Below are 13878 nucleotides of genomic sequence, written 5' to 3'. Positions count from 1 at the left end.
GCGGAAGCGCCCGGCGGGGTGGGCGCGCCCGGCCTGCGGCCGCTAGTTGGCTACGACGGCGCCGGTGGTGGCCCCGGGTCCCTGCGTGGAGTCTTCGCTCAGAACAGGTCAGTGCAGCTGATGGGGCCTCGCCGTCCGCCGCCCCTTGGCCAAGTGTAGCCGGGAGTTTCCCCATTCCACAGAAGGGAACGCCGAGGCCGCGCGGCGACTCTGCGCCCGGCGCCAACTTCCGCGGGCGCTTCTCTGGGTCACGTCGTCTGTTCTGACTGGTGGTGGTGATGGGGTTGCCTCCTGAGGATGCGCGGTTGGGCTAGAGCAGGTAGGGAGGAGGGCGAACGGGCGGGACAGGGGGCTGCCAGCCCTTAGCCCTTTGGCGTGAAGGCTCCCAGGTTACGGAGCCAACCCGCCCTCGGGGACCCTGATTTTCTCATCTGTGAAATGAAGGCTCTCACTTCGTTGACTGCGAAGACCCTTACAGGTCTGCACGTTCGTTTGACCTTATGCTCTGGACCTGGGGCTCCAGTGATCCTGGGCGGACTACTTCCGGTCTCTGCGCCTCAATTCCCCACCAGTAAATCGGGGCATGGCCTCCCAAGAGCCTCTACCTGGCCCAGTTGCTGGAAAAAGAAGGAGGTGTGTGTTCACTGAACGGGGTCAAGCCGGGAGTGGGTTACTGGGACTGGAGAGAGCAGACTCAGAGTGAAGCCTGAGGGCATGGGGTGGGTGTTTGGTCCCAGATCTCCAGGTGTGGTTTTTAGTGCTGGGAAACCCTGGTCGGTATCTGACATATGAAGCCCCCCTCCCCCAAAGCTCCAAGCCTTCCCCGATCCCCAGGCTCGGGGGTGGAGGGGTGGGGCCGCAGGGTTGTACAGATGTTTGGAGGTACTCAGGGAAGGATTTGACTGTGTGTCGGGCAAGGTCCAGACAGAGGCACCCGGGATACCTGTCTTTAGAGAGCAGAGTGTCCAGGCTAGGAGAGACCTCCCAGCGAGCTCATTACAGGGTAGAAGGAGCCTAGCAGTCAGAAGACAGGTGCAGACAGGTACTGGGATGGAATCAGGCACTGGGACTCTTGGAGGCTCAGGGAGGAGGAGATGATTGGAATGGGCCTTGGCAGTTAAGTGGTAGCTCACCAGGATAAGGACTCTCAGAGGAGGGCAGAGCTTGTGCAAAGGCAGAAACTTTCATGGTGTGTTTGAGGAATGGCCAGGAGATGAAAGTGGCTGGAATGGGTGGCAGGGGTAGGGTGTAGAGAGAACTAATCCCCTAGTCGCGTGGCTGGTTGAGGATTGCCCAGCCCCTGGTCTGGGGGTCCTGTCTTCCCATTTGCTGCCTGCTCACTGGAGTAGGGCAAGAGGGGGGTTGTCCCAGGCAGAGTCCTGACAACTGTGAGGTGGAAGTGGGCAGATTGCTCCCAGGCTTGGTTGGGGCATTCAGGCCTCCCCAGTCAGCCCCAGCCTCACCCCGCCATCTGCTGGGCTCCAGCCATGCCTTTCCACTCATCCAGCCTCAACCCTTTGTGCAGGTTGCGTGTCCTCCCCTCTACTCTCCAGAAGTTTTCTCCCTTTCCAAACCTCCTAGGTCCCTTGGGACTTCAGAGGTGGGCCTTCTCCTGCTTAGCCTTTCAGGCCTATATAGGGCACAATTTAGGAATGGTCTCCTTGGAGCTCTGTGGGGAAGGGGACTGCAGAGCCATGGGGATGACTGGGACCTGGGACAGTCCCTGTGCAGGCACCAAACACTATGTGACTCTGCACGTTCCCAAATGTCTCCATTTCCCTCTCTGCTGGGTTGGGTGATAAACCATGGTCCTATGCTCCAAAGAGAGCCTCTGCTGGAGCAAGAATTGGGCCTGTCTGAGTCTAATTTCTTCCCCCAGCAGTGAGTGAGTAAATGAAGAAAAGGGAGAACAGGGGTGGGGGTCACTTTAGAGGGGTAAGGGGCCTCTGAGAGTCCTAGGGACTCGCTGTGGACTACACTAGTACAAAGCCCTAGGAGAGAGGGGAGTCCCTTCCACTCTCGGGGGGCCCTCTCCCTTTCCCACCCCACTCTCCCTTTGGCCAAGCTCAGAGCCAGCCAGCTGATGCCCAAACAAGTGGCCTCTGTTCCCAGGATGGGGGGAGGGGAGGCAGGCCCTGGGCTGCAGGCCCGTCTGGCCGGCACTGACCCTGGCCCCCCGCCCTTCACTCTGGATCTTAACCCTTGGGGGCCTGAGATGGGCCCTGGGCTCCTTGAAGGCTGGTACCCCTTTCCCACCAGCTGTCCCCTCCACTCCACTTTAGGGTCCCAAGGGTTCTGTTGCAGGAGGAGGGGTGGTAGGACATGAACTGGAAATGGAGAAGGAAGGAGGGAACGGAGATGGGAGGGAGGCTGAAGCAGATATGGCCATGGGCAGTCAGAGATCACTTGGCCCAGAAGCTTTTTCCATAGATGAGGAGACTGAGGCCAGGGGCCAGAGGTCAGGCCAGGATCACACAGCAAGCCCTAGTAGGGGTCTGGACTGACCTGACTCCCAGTCTGGGCCCTCTCGGGGAGAGGAAGGGGAAAGGGGGGAGCTCCACTTGATTTGAATACTTAAGGTGTACCTGGCACTGCACATTTGCTGCTTTATTTAACTTTACATCATTCCATGAGACAGGGGTCATCCTCTAGTAACACAGGGGATCAGACAGCCTCCGAGAGAGCTGAGTAATAACATCAGCAAGAATGACACCAGCAAACATGCATACAGCACCTTTGTGGGTACCAGTTTCATCCTCCCAATAAGCCCAGAAGTTAGGTACCATTCTACAGATAAGGACACTGAGGCACAGAGAGGTTAAGTAACTTGCCCAAGATCACAGCAAATAAGTGGTAGAGGCAGGATCAGGACCTAGGCGTTTGTTTGCCTCCTTTGGCCTCCCCCAGCCTGACGTCACTCCTTCAGCTCAGTTCAGGATCCCACTCAGTGAGGGGTTTTCCCCTGGCTGGTGGCCAGGGCAACCTCGAGCAGAGTGTGACCCCAGCCAAGCAGAGCCGGCCCTCCCTTAGGAGCAGAGTCCAGTCCCTTGGGTGGTCCCTGTCGCCCCCTTCTCTGGTCTCAGGCCGGACTCTTCCCCCTCCATAGCCTTGCACGGAGGGACATTTCATGTTTCAAGAAGGGGCTCTGCACCAAGGGTCTGAAGAGCAGGAGAATATGGGGCAGCCCTCAGAGATCCCCTACAAGTACATTCCCAGTAAAGCTCAGGGACTCAACACCAATACCCCCAGCCCTGATCAGAGAGGACGTCTTGTCCACTTATCCCCCGCCCCCTCCCACTGTCAGGCCCCCAAACCTGTAGATTCCAGCCAGGGTTCTGGGGAGGACAGTCCCAGCCCCAAAAGACAGATGACCCCAGGTTCAGGGATGGCCTGGGGCGGCAGGAAGGGAGGGTAGTGCATGGCTGGTCTTCCACATGACCTTCCTGTGGAATTTCTCTCTATCTCATCCCTTGGAACATAGTTCAGGAGGGAAAAAAGATTCTGTTCCATAAACAGGACATCTGTCCCAGACCATTGGGACAGTCAGAGTCACTGGGAGGGGATGTGGAGTTAAGTGACCAATTCAATAACAAAATTATTAATAGTAGTAATAAAAGCTACAGTGGCTGCTGTTTCTTGGAAGCTTACTACCTGCCAGGTGCTGTGCTAAATGTTTTATGTACTGATTTCATTTAATCTTCAACAGTAGTCTTACAGGGTAGGCACTGTTCCCATTTTACAGATGAAGAAACTGAGGCCTCGAGAAGTTAAGTCATTTTCCTGAGATCATTTATTATATAGAAGAGCTGGGAGTCTGAATTTCTGTAGCTTCACAGTGAGAACCCTGAGCACTGGGAGACACTGCAGGCAGACAAGATCCAAACCCTGTCCTTCTCTGGGAACTCCCATTTGCGGTGGCAGGCCATTTGCGGTGGCAGGCAGGGACTGGAGGTCAGGTGACGTTACTGGTGAGGCACTGTGGGGATGGGATGCCTGCTTGCAGGCTGGACTGGCTGCTGTCAAGTCCTAGTCCCCAGAGGCCCAGCCCTAGGATGAATGAGCTCCTTCTCACTGATCTTGTCCTGTCCTGTCCGGTTTGGACTCTGTTGAGTACAGTGGTTCTCCTTTTTACTGATAAACTGAAGTCAGTGGAAGTTAAGTGACTTGCCTAGAGTCTTTCAGCTGAGGAAAGGGAGAGCTGGGACTGGCACCCAGGCAGGGGACTCTGAGACCTGCACTCCACCTCCCTACCTGGTCAGGGCCTCCTGGGCCTCTGAAGCCCTGAGCTTCCTTCAGATACTGCCCACCTGCCTTGTCACAGAGTCCAAGTCTTTCTCTCTGACCAAACCAGGAAGCTGATCCCTCTCAAGGTGCCTGGGGTCTGGTCCAGCTGGGTGTCGGGGACTGAATGAACAAACCTGGAGAACACGGTTCCAGAGCTCAGAGGCCAAGCAGAGACCAGCTGTGGTCAAGAGTGTGATGCTCATGGCCAGTGGGGTCCAGAGGAGGATTCAGGGGTCAGAGAACACCCTGGGAGGGAGGAACGTGGCAGAATCTTCCTCCTCCTCGTGGTGGTTGTGAGCGCTAGGAGAGTGTGAAGGCAACGGGGAGGGGGAGGAGGATTGGGACCGCTCACAGCCGTTCCTCTGTCCCCATTTCCTGGGCAGGGAACTGGAGGTCACACCTGGATCTCTGCTGCCCAGGGCCTCTGGGGGAGCCTGGCCCTGTCCTCCCTCCTTCTGGCCAGGCCGGTGCTGGGGCCAGGCCCTAGGACGGGTCGGCAGTAGCAGGGCTGAGCGACCACTTGCCCCACCCCACCCCCCCCACCTGCGTTGTCCCTGCCACCTTCCTTCCCGCCTGACACTACCCTGCCCCTGGGCATCCCCTTTTCTCCTTCCCTCCCGCCTTCCTACCATAATGCTGGAGCCAGGGCTCTGCCTATAATCAGGCCTGGGGTCAGGAGCCCGTTGTCTGTCCCCGGCCTCTGGTTCAGCGAGAGGCCTTGGGTTGGCCATGGACTCAGCTTCCCTGGAGCTTCAGGGAGGGAGCGGGAAGCAGCAGCACCTGGGACATCCTAGGCCCCCAGCCCCCGCCCCCCCCAGGTGTGGACAGGTCAGGACAGAAACCAAACAGCCAGGTAAGGGGGGCCGAGGGAGAAGGGCTTCTCCATCCCTCTCCACTCCAGCACTCCCGCTCCCCACATTGGGCAGCTGGATTTTTAGGATTCTGAGTCTGAGATTGTGGGCATTGGGAATCAAGGATTCTAGGGTTTTACGTGCCAACAATACCCAGCTTCCAAATTTCCAAAATGCTAGGTTCCAAAAGCCTGCAAGGCCTCGAATTGGGCTGAGTGGATGCTGGGCTGAGGCTGAGTCCTATACCACACATGCGCCAGCGGGTGCCAGACAGACAAGGCCTGGAGAGTTTCTCGGGGCTGCTTTGGGGGGTGGCGGAGGCAGAACCCCAGCTGCCTCCAGGCTCTGCATGCCCTTTGTACACACCACTCCCAGCAGACACACCCAGTTGACAGCCAGCTTTCAGGAAATCTGAGAACCAGGTCCTGGAGTGGACGAGTGGGTCGCAGAAGAGATAGCCATCTTAATGGCAGTGGGGAGGAGACAGGCAGGGGCCAGGCTTCCTCTTCATTGGCTGGGAGTTGGGGCTGTCTTCCTGGATACCAGGATGGGATTGAGAGGAGGCCCAGGGAAGGCTGGTGGCTGACTGGGTCACAGAGCGAAGCCTGGGCCACACTGCCCGGCGGACCAGGCCCTCTCAGGGCCAGCATGGAATGTGGCTCCGCAGGCCCAGGTCCAGCTCTGGAGTGTCAAAGCCAGGCGCAAGGACTCTGATGGGGTGGTGGACAGAGACCTGGGCCTGGGAGCCCAAGGGGAGGCCCTGACTCTCCTCAGGGCACAGGGGTGCTGGGCCTTGGCTGAGGGCCTTTGAGTAATTCACAGTGCCTCCCACAGCTCCTTCCGGTGCCCCTGTGGGCACAGCAGTTGCCCTCAAAGGGCCCTGGTCATGAGAGTGGGAGCTGCCCCATGGGGAGGAGGGCTGTTCCCTCCCCATGAGGAAAGTGCCCTCTTGGAACACGTCCTGGCCGGGTTGACCCCTCTCTGCTGCACGTCCCTCTGGGGGGGAGGGGGCACCACGCGTGATCCTTTGCGCGCATGTGTGTGCTCTCAGGCCCAGACACATCCTTGGAGGACCCGTGCTTTTGCTTTTTTGTGTGGGTGCGATCAGCATTCCATGTTCCGGTGGGTTGGGGTAGGAGGTACTGGCTCTGCACCCCTTGATGTGTGAGCTGGGTGAAGTTTTTACCCACGTGAGTGGAGACTTTTATCCAGGTGGGCCGCTGTGTGGTTCTACAGCTGAAATGTGTGTGTTTCCAGAGACCCTAGCCTGATGGGGAGAAAGGGCCTCCCTGAGAGCAGAGCTGGGGACTGAGCTTTGCCAGATGACAACAGGACAGCTTTGGGGTGGAGTCTCTCTTGTTTGTTGTAGGGGTACCAGAGCCTCAGCTAAAGTCCTGCCTTTTCCCTCAGACTGGGGCTGTTCCTCCCGCTGTCTCCTCCTTAGCACTAAAGATGGATAGCTAAGTCTAGGAAGCCAAAGATCCAGGGAGTGTCTAATGGTTCTAGTGGTTCTGTTCCAGGATGTGAACCAAAACACTCATCTGCCTCTACTGCCTGTGACCTGAAAACCCACATTTCTTTGTGCAGGGCTGGCCTTGCCCCTCAGAGATGGGGGGTTACTCCAGTGTCTCCGAGGTCACCCGAGGGGACCTCTCTCTCGTAGTTGTTCCAAGGAAGAGGCTAGAGGAAGGGGATGGGGCGCTCAGCCTGGGGGACCTGGGTCCTGTCCTGACTCTTGTGGCCCTGGTTGGGTTCTTGTCCCTTTCTGGGGCCCACTTTCCCCTCTGGAAGTGGGGAGGATTGGATTAAGAGGTTCCTAAATGCCCAAGGGGCAGGTGCTTGGGGGTGGGCAGAGCTAGGAGAAGGCGGGGCTGGGGTCTGGCCGGCAGGAGGCTGGAGCTGTAACTGGGGGGCATGAGCAGCTGGGAGGCGCCTGGTCTGGGGACTGGAGGCAAGATTCTGGCTCCACTTTGGCCACTGACTGCAGTGTGACCTTGGGCAAGTCATCACTTGCTTGGGCTCCTTGCTCTCCACGTGTGCAATTGGGAGATTTCATTCAAGCAGTAGATATTCACTGTCTGCCAACTCCGGGCTGGTAGCTGGGGGTACAGGGAAATCAGCCCCCACTGCTGCCTTCAGGGAGCACCCAGCGAAGCCTGGGGCGAGAGAGGGTGTGTGTATATGTGACACAGTGACAGATAGTGACATCCTGGTGTGACCCAGGCTGAGACCATGGGAGTCAGAAACTGGTACCTAGAACAGGGGACACTTGAACTTGAAGGGCGAGGTAGATGTTCCAGGCAGAGGGAGCATGATAAGCAAAGTCCTGGAGGTCAGTTGTCCAGCCACGAGAGTGGAGGAAGTGAGCCCGGAAAGGAGGCGTGAGTGGCGGGAGCCAGAGGGTGGAGGCCCTTTGAGCTGTGAGAGGGCTAGGCAGGCAGGGGAGAGGGAGGTTGGTCTGAGAGACTGCTGAAAGTCTGGGGCGGTTCTCATCCGCTCCAGGGACCGTCGAAAGGGTCTGAGAGCCAGGACTTCCTCTGTGTGGGCGAGGACCCCCCCAGCAGTATTTATCGGGCCGGCCCAGCAGGAAGTGGTAGGGGCAGCCACAAAGGTGGAGAGAAGGGGCAGGCCCAGCCATGGAGGGTGCCAAGGAGTCTCAGAGTTAAAGCTTTCACTCCTACACCTCTGGACTTGAACCTTGAGCCTTGACACCTGCCTCATCCAACCATCCCTCACCCTACCTTGTCATGGGCTCTTGTCTCAAGCTCCTAACCAGGGCGAGCCGGGCCTCTGGAGGTGTCCGTTCATCCATCCCCCCCAGTGGCCGGGCACTTCTGGCCACTGGGGATAGAGCCATGAATGAGACAGTGTCCCATCTTCCAGTTGAGGAGAGTGACAGTGAACAAATAAATGTACAAAACAGTGTCCGCTAGAAATAAGAGGGGTGTTAAAAAATGACACAGGGTCGGGAGAGAGGAACTGATGGGGACACATCTTTAGGCAGAGTGGTCAGGAAGGAAGGCCTTGCTGTGAGTTTGAGAAGGGGATGGAAAAAGTATGGGGGCTCGTCACGCAGGCGTCTGGAAGAGCATTTCAGGCAGAGGGAGCTCCAGGGCCCAGCCCTGAGGCAGGAGCACTCAGAGTGGGTTGGAATAACAGCAAGGCAGGGACAGACCAAGCAGGCCTGGTGGGCCTTGTGCTGGCTTTGGCTTTTCCTTTGAGGGAGGTGGGAAGTCACTGGGGAGTGAGAACTGGTAGGTTGGGATCTGCTTTGAAGGCATACATTCATTCCCCATAAGCCCATTGTACAGATGATGAAACTGAGACTCCGAGAAGTTATCTGAATTCCCATGTCTCCCAGCAGTAGGACCCCTGTCTGCCTGCCTGTCTGCCGCCCAGGGCACCCTGCTGCCCTTCATGGCTTCCTTTTGTCCCGACAGTAAGGCTGAGTGTCTCAGCGTGGCCTTCAAGGCCCTTCTCAGACTGCGCTCCTTCTCCCTCCCCTCTCCTGCCGGCCATTCCTGCTCCTGGTCTCCACACTCTCCCCTCTGAGGAGTTGGAGTGGAAGGAGGGGCTCCTGTGTGATCTTAGGCAAGTTACTTAACCTCTCTGAGGCTCAGTTTTTTCCTCGTCTGTAACGTCAGGCTAAAACCATCCCCTTTCTAGATTGCCATGAGGATTATATGAAACAATCCACGTAGCAGGTTTGGCGCAGCACCTGGAGGATGGGAAGCACTCCGTAACCATGGCCTTTTGTTTTTTTAAGCAGCGATGGCAGGATCAGTTAAGTGGGATAGAATGTTCCCTGTGAGTGAGAGAGGAGAGTCTTTCCTGTCTGTTGTCTGATTATAGAGCGGGCGAGGCCGAGACCCCACATGACACTGGAGGCCAGAGCCCGTGGGGCTGGTGCCCCATCTCCCTCTCTCCCTTCCAGCGCCTGCCCTGCCCATCTGGTCACCTCTACCCACCAGCACAGGAGCTTCCCCTTTTCAGGTGCCAGCAGCAGGGGGCCCCTGATCATCAGGCGTCTCCATTTCAGGGGCCACCTAGGGAGAGGACAGGCTCAGGTCCCTGTTCTCCTGCACTGCTAGTTCTGGGTGCAGAGGAGCCCCCGTCTCTCCTCCTGCGTGGGCAGGCACATCAGGTGCCCAGTCGCCTCAGTGAGGGTGGAGTCAAGCAGCTTTCCCTTCCCTTCCCCTGTCAGGCCAGGGCTGTCTTCAACCCCTCTGGCGTGTGGTGAGGGTCTGACGGATATGACTCTGCTTCTGTCCACTCCTGCTGCCTGGGAGTCCGTCATATGCCCTGTGCGCTCCCATCCTCCCTGTGGTCAGCCCTGCTTCTTCCTGTTTCTGCCTCATTTTCAGTGTTAAGAGCTCCCCCCGGCTCCCACAAGCACTCCCCCCCGGCTCCCACATCCTGGAGTCACCGTGCGGTACCTCAGGCCTCCCCCTTGCCCAGCACCTTTGGTGGGGGAGGCGCTCCCTGCCCTGTCTGGGGAGTCCCCAGCCCAGGAGGGTGTGTCTGTGACTGAGGAGGCCAGGGGGCCAGACCAGAGCCTGTGCTCTCCTGGTGACAGGGTCCCAGGTCTCCACAGGTGCTGTGCGGCTCGCGGGGCCACCCTTCCAGGTAGAAGCGCCAGAGCTGGGACCTGAAGGGTGAAGGGTGGGGGGCGTAGGGAAGGTGGATGTGGCTTTAGCGTTGGAGGAACTGTCTTGTGGAGGGGTGGTTAGAGGAGCAGGTGGAGATGCTCTGGTTGCAGGTGGGGGAGGGGCAGGAGGTAGGGAGGAGGGCCCAGGGGTCAGGCGGGCTGAGGAGGGGCAGTAGGGATGGAGAGGAAGGGTGAGTCAGAAACGTGGCGATGAGGAGGCAGTTAGAGAAGGAGGAGGGAGTGGTCCAGAGTGATGTGTTTGGAGGTGGGGGCACTTGTAGGGCCAAGGAGGTTAGTATGTCACAGACTTTTTTTTTAATTGAATTATAGTTGATTTACAGTGTGTTAATTTCTGCTGTATAGCAAAGTGATTCAGTTATACGTATATATATGTATATACTGAATACATATATATATTCTTATATATGTATTCAGAATATACATGTATATTCATATATGAGGGGGCAGGGCTAAGATGGGGTCAGATGCCATCTAGAGGACAAACCACAGGGACCCTGGAGTCTCATGTTCTTAATGGACCTCAGTCCATTTCCTGTTTGAAAGTCCGTGAGCTTCAGTCTGTTACTGGCCTCTGGATCCCTGGTTGGCGGGGGTGGGGGGATGTTATTTGATAAACTGTGTCTTAGACCTTCGGGAGGATAAGACAGTGAGGGAGGGGGTGAGCTTTGGGGCTGTTTCTCATCTTCCAGTCTGGATGACCCAAGAAATCAGTTTCATTTATGTTAGTTCTCTAGGTATTCTATGCATGTTATATTTAAAATCACAAAGCTACCTTATAATGATGGTTTTGAGGAACAAACTGAGACAAACTCAATTCTAATAGACTTAAAATGCTTTTATCATTTTTCCTTCTAGTTAAGAAAGTGATATACAACTGTAAAAACTTTAAGCAGTACAGACATGGAGATTGTAGAAAGTGATTAGTCTTCCAAGATTGGGTGGGAGTTAGGGGTAGACCTGAAATTTAGGTCAGGGATGATCACTGTCCCTTAGTCTTAAATGTCCATTGATCATTAATAAAACTAGTTTTATATTTATTAGGGTGCTGCTGAGGGGGCTGCCCTAAGGAGGTTGTTAAAGTATCCTACCTCTCACCTGGTCCACTGGGTGCAGATGTGTGTGTTGTGCACTGTTTAAGGGTACCTGGTTGGGGGCAGGGAGAACTGGGAGAGGAGGACTTAAATCCAGCCTGTCATCTTTGCTGAGCTGCATGCCCTGCTTTGGGGCTCCTGAAGCAAGAGACATTTTTTCTGATTTGCTCAACGGTCCCACCTAGGTTGGAGGCAGCCCTGCTTTCCCCAGGAGAGGGGAGTGGGTGAGTTCACTGTGGGGTGGAGCATGTGCCCTGCCTGGGGCCCCCCAGGAGGAGGTTCAGGAGGCAATGGGATATCCAGTCCGGAGCCCTCTGGAGGGGCGTGGCTGGAGGCAGGATGTGGGAGTCATTGGCAACCGAGGAACCGAGAATTCCAGGGTGCTGAGGGCGTCCAGACTAGAGCCTGGCTACAGGGCCAGCACCAAGGGCCCCTCTGGACGGGCCCAGCCAAGGCCTTGGGGCTGGGAACGGGAAGTGTCCATCTTAGCAGCAGAGGAGTGAGCAGACGCCGAGTGAGTGTGGCCTCGAGTACACACATGGTCATGTGTCATGGTCATCTGGGTGACAGCTCTGATCTGTGGAGGGGGAAACTGAGGCTCACAATGTGATGTGGCTTGCCCAGGGCTTCAAGCAAGAAGTGATGGAGCCAGGACTGGAACCTGGACTTGCCTGGCATCCTGGGGAGGTGGGGTTCTGGCCTGGAGCTGGTGGCCCCCAGCTCCCCACCACATGGCTGAGGCAAGCCCTGGTGCCCAGACTCCATCCGTCCTCACTGCCCTGAGGGCTGTTCCTTGTCAGCCCCCACCACTCCTGGGATGCCAGAGGACAGGCCCCATCACAGATGGGATGGTGCCTGGGCAAATGACGGGCAGAGATCTGGGGTTGGGGTCAGGGCAGGAGACCCCGGTGTGCCTCCTTGGCAGCCATATGCTGTGGCCACCAGTGCCTGAGAACAGAAAACAGGCTTCCTGGTCCAGGAGTCAGTCAGCTGCCTGCCCGAGGCCGCACCTGCTGCCTTGCCTGGCAGGGCTGGAGGGAGCTGGCTTTTGCTGAGGGGCGGGGGCCACGTCTGCACCCTCCGGGCTAGGAACCCAGCCCCCACCTAGTTCCTCATATCTGAGGGAAGTGTCTCCAAGTCCTCTCGCCTGTGTTAACAGAGCTCTGAGAACAGCCAGGAGGGCAGCAGACAAGGGTGGTTCTGCCCACAGGTATGACCTGCTGATTGGGCTGGGGGACTTGGGGGCTGGGGGCGTGGGCAGCGTGAGGCTCTGGGCAGCTGTACACAGGCAGGTTGCTGGTCGTGAGTGCGGGGACGGGAGGCTGTGTGTGTGCCGGGGGCAGGTCGGCCATGTGGCTGCGAGGTGGGGTGGGAGGTGTGTGTCCCTGGAGGCTGTGTGAGGTGTGCATGGGATGCGGTAAGCAGACCCAGGCCTGGCTGGATGTGTACTGCTCTTAGTTCCTGTGCGGAGAGCTCTGAGGGCTTGCCTGAGGTCTGGGCACTGGGGTCTCTGCCCACCCTGCCTGGGGTGGGGCGGGGTGCTGTGAGGGGGAGGAGAGGGTGGAGGGTGGACGAGCACAGGCTGCAGGTCCAAAGCCCTAGGCCTGCCTTTCTCCCCTTCCGCTCCCACACCGTCGGGCCTTCCCTTGAATCCAGAGCACAGCTCTGTTCAGACGGGGCTTTGAAGTTGCCGTCGGGGAAGGGTCCTCGCTGAGGGGTCTCCAGAGCTGAGTGGGGAAGCAGTTAGGACCGTCAAGGCTCCCTGATCCAAGCCTGACTTATTCATGCAAATCAGAATGCAAAGGAGGCTCACCCCCACATGGGTGGCCAAGGGCAGATCCCTGAACTTCTCTGGGTGTCACTACTGTCCTTCACATCCCCTGTTCCTGCCCCACTGAACCCGTCCCATCTCTGGATCTGCCACGTCCTTTCCCATCCCCGAGCCCTGCACACTCAGTTCCCTTTGCCTAGAAGTGCAACCTCCTATTTATGCTTCAAGGCCCAGCTCCGAAGTGCCCTCTGGAAGCCTCCACCAGACAGACAGTTACGTCCACTGAAGGCCCTGCTGGCTCTAGCAAGTGACCTGGGCAAGTTTCCATCTCACACAACCTCCATGAAATGGGGTAAAAATCCCAGGCCTTGGGACTGTTACAGGGATGATTCAGGTGAAGGTGGAAACCCGGCGGAGGCTGGACATGTGGCAGATATTTAGGAAACCAAGGAAGTGGGAGTGTGCTTGTCCTTGGCTAAGGCTCAGGCCTGCCTTCCTGCTGGACTGGCGGTATTGGTGTCCCTAGTCAGTAGTGGGCAGGGATGGTATAAGAGGGATGCCTGGCTGGGACAGAGAAGGGGCAGTGAGATGTAGGTTGGAAAGGTAGTTAAAGGACAGAAGGGTGAAAGCTTTGGCTCCAGCAAGAGGGACTCAGGCCAGACCTGAAGAAGGACTGGCTGGCAAGGATTAGAGATGCCAGAGCCCCCTTGCTTACCCCTGGACTGAGTGCCCTTGTGAGCCCAGCCAGGTCCTGGGCTCTACTGTGGAGGGCAGGGGGATAGGAGGGGGTACAGGTTGTCAGGATACCCCAGGCTAGGGTGGGGATTGGGTGGAGATGGACCCCCCCCCCCCACACACACACAAATGGGACAACCAGGAACAGAGCAGGAGCAGCACTGAGCTGTATGACTCAGCCTCTGAGGCTTAGGAGCCCATGGGGGCAGTCAGGGAGGACTTTCTGGAGGAGGCAGCCTAGAATCACCACCTGAAGGTGGAAGGATGTGGTTCATTTACTCATTGTCAGCAGACAGTTTTGGGGGCTTCCATGTGCCAAGCTGGTGCCTGGTACAAAAAGTGAAATGGAGGGAGTGGTGGGCCAGCTGAGCCTGGCTGGAGCTTGGGGCATGTGCTGACAACTTGGGCAAGTCACTTCCTCCCTGTGGGTGTTTGTTTCTTCATCTGTAAACGGCAGGTCTGGAGCTGGTCGAAGGA

At 57.3% G+C, this 13878-nt stretch overlaps 1 protein-coding gene across 4 annotated transcripts in view; it reads left to right on the top strand.

The window, feature by feature from the left end:
- ARAP1 (ArfGAP with RhoGAP domain, ankyrin repeat and PH domain 1) overlaps positions 1–13878 on the top strand; it is an 88420-nt gene that overhangs the window by 25668 nt on the left and 48874 nt on the right. The window contains exon 1 of one of the 4 annotated variants that reach the window (XM_057748026.1): positions 20–107. The exons of 2 other annotated variants lie outside the window; for them this stretch is intronic. The gene's annotated coding sequence lies outside the window, so the exon portion shown is untranslated. Of the gene's footprint in view, positions 1–19; positions 108–9742; positions 9762–13878 lie in introns of those variants that run through there. One more of the 4 variants, XM_057748027.1, reaches the window with a different exon arrangement.

The sequence above is a fragment of the Hippopotamus amphibius genome, chromosome 9 (genome assembly GCF_030028045.1).
Source record: "Hippopotamus amphibius kiboko isolate mHipAmp2 chromosome 9, mHipAmp2.hap2, whole genome shotgun sequence".
Classification (NCBI taxonomy): Eukaryota; Metazoa; Chordata; class Mammalia; order Artiodactyla; family Hippopotamidae; genus Hippopotamus; species Hippopotamus amphibius.
This window is presented reverse-complemented; position numbering and strand designations above follow the sequence as displayed.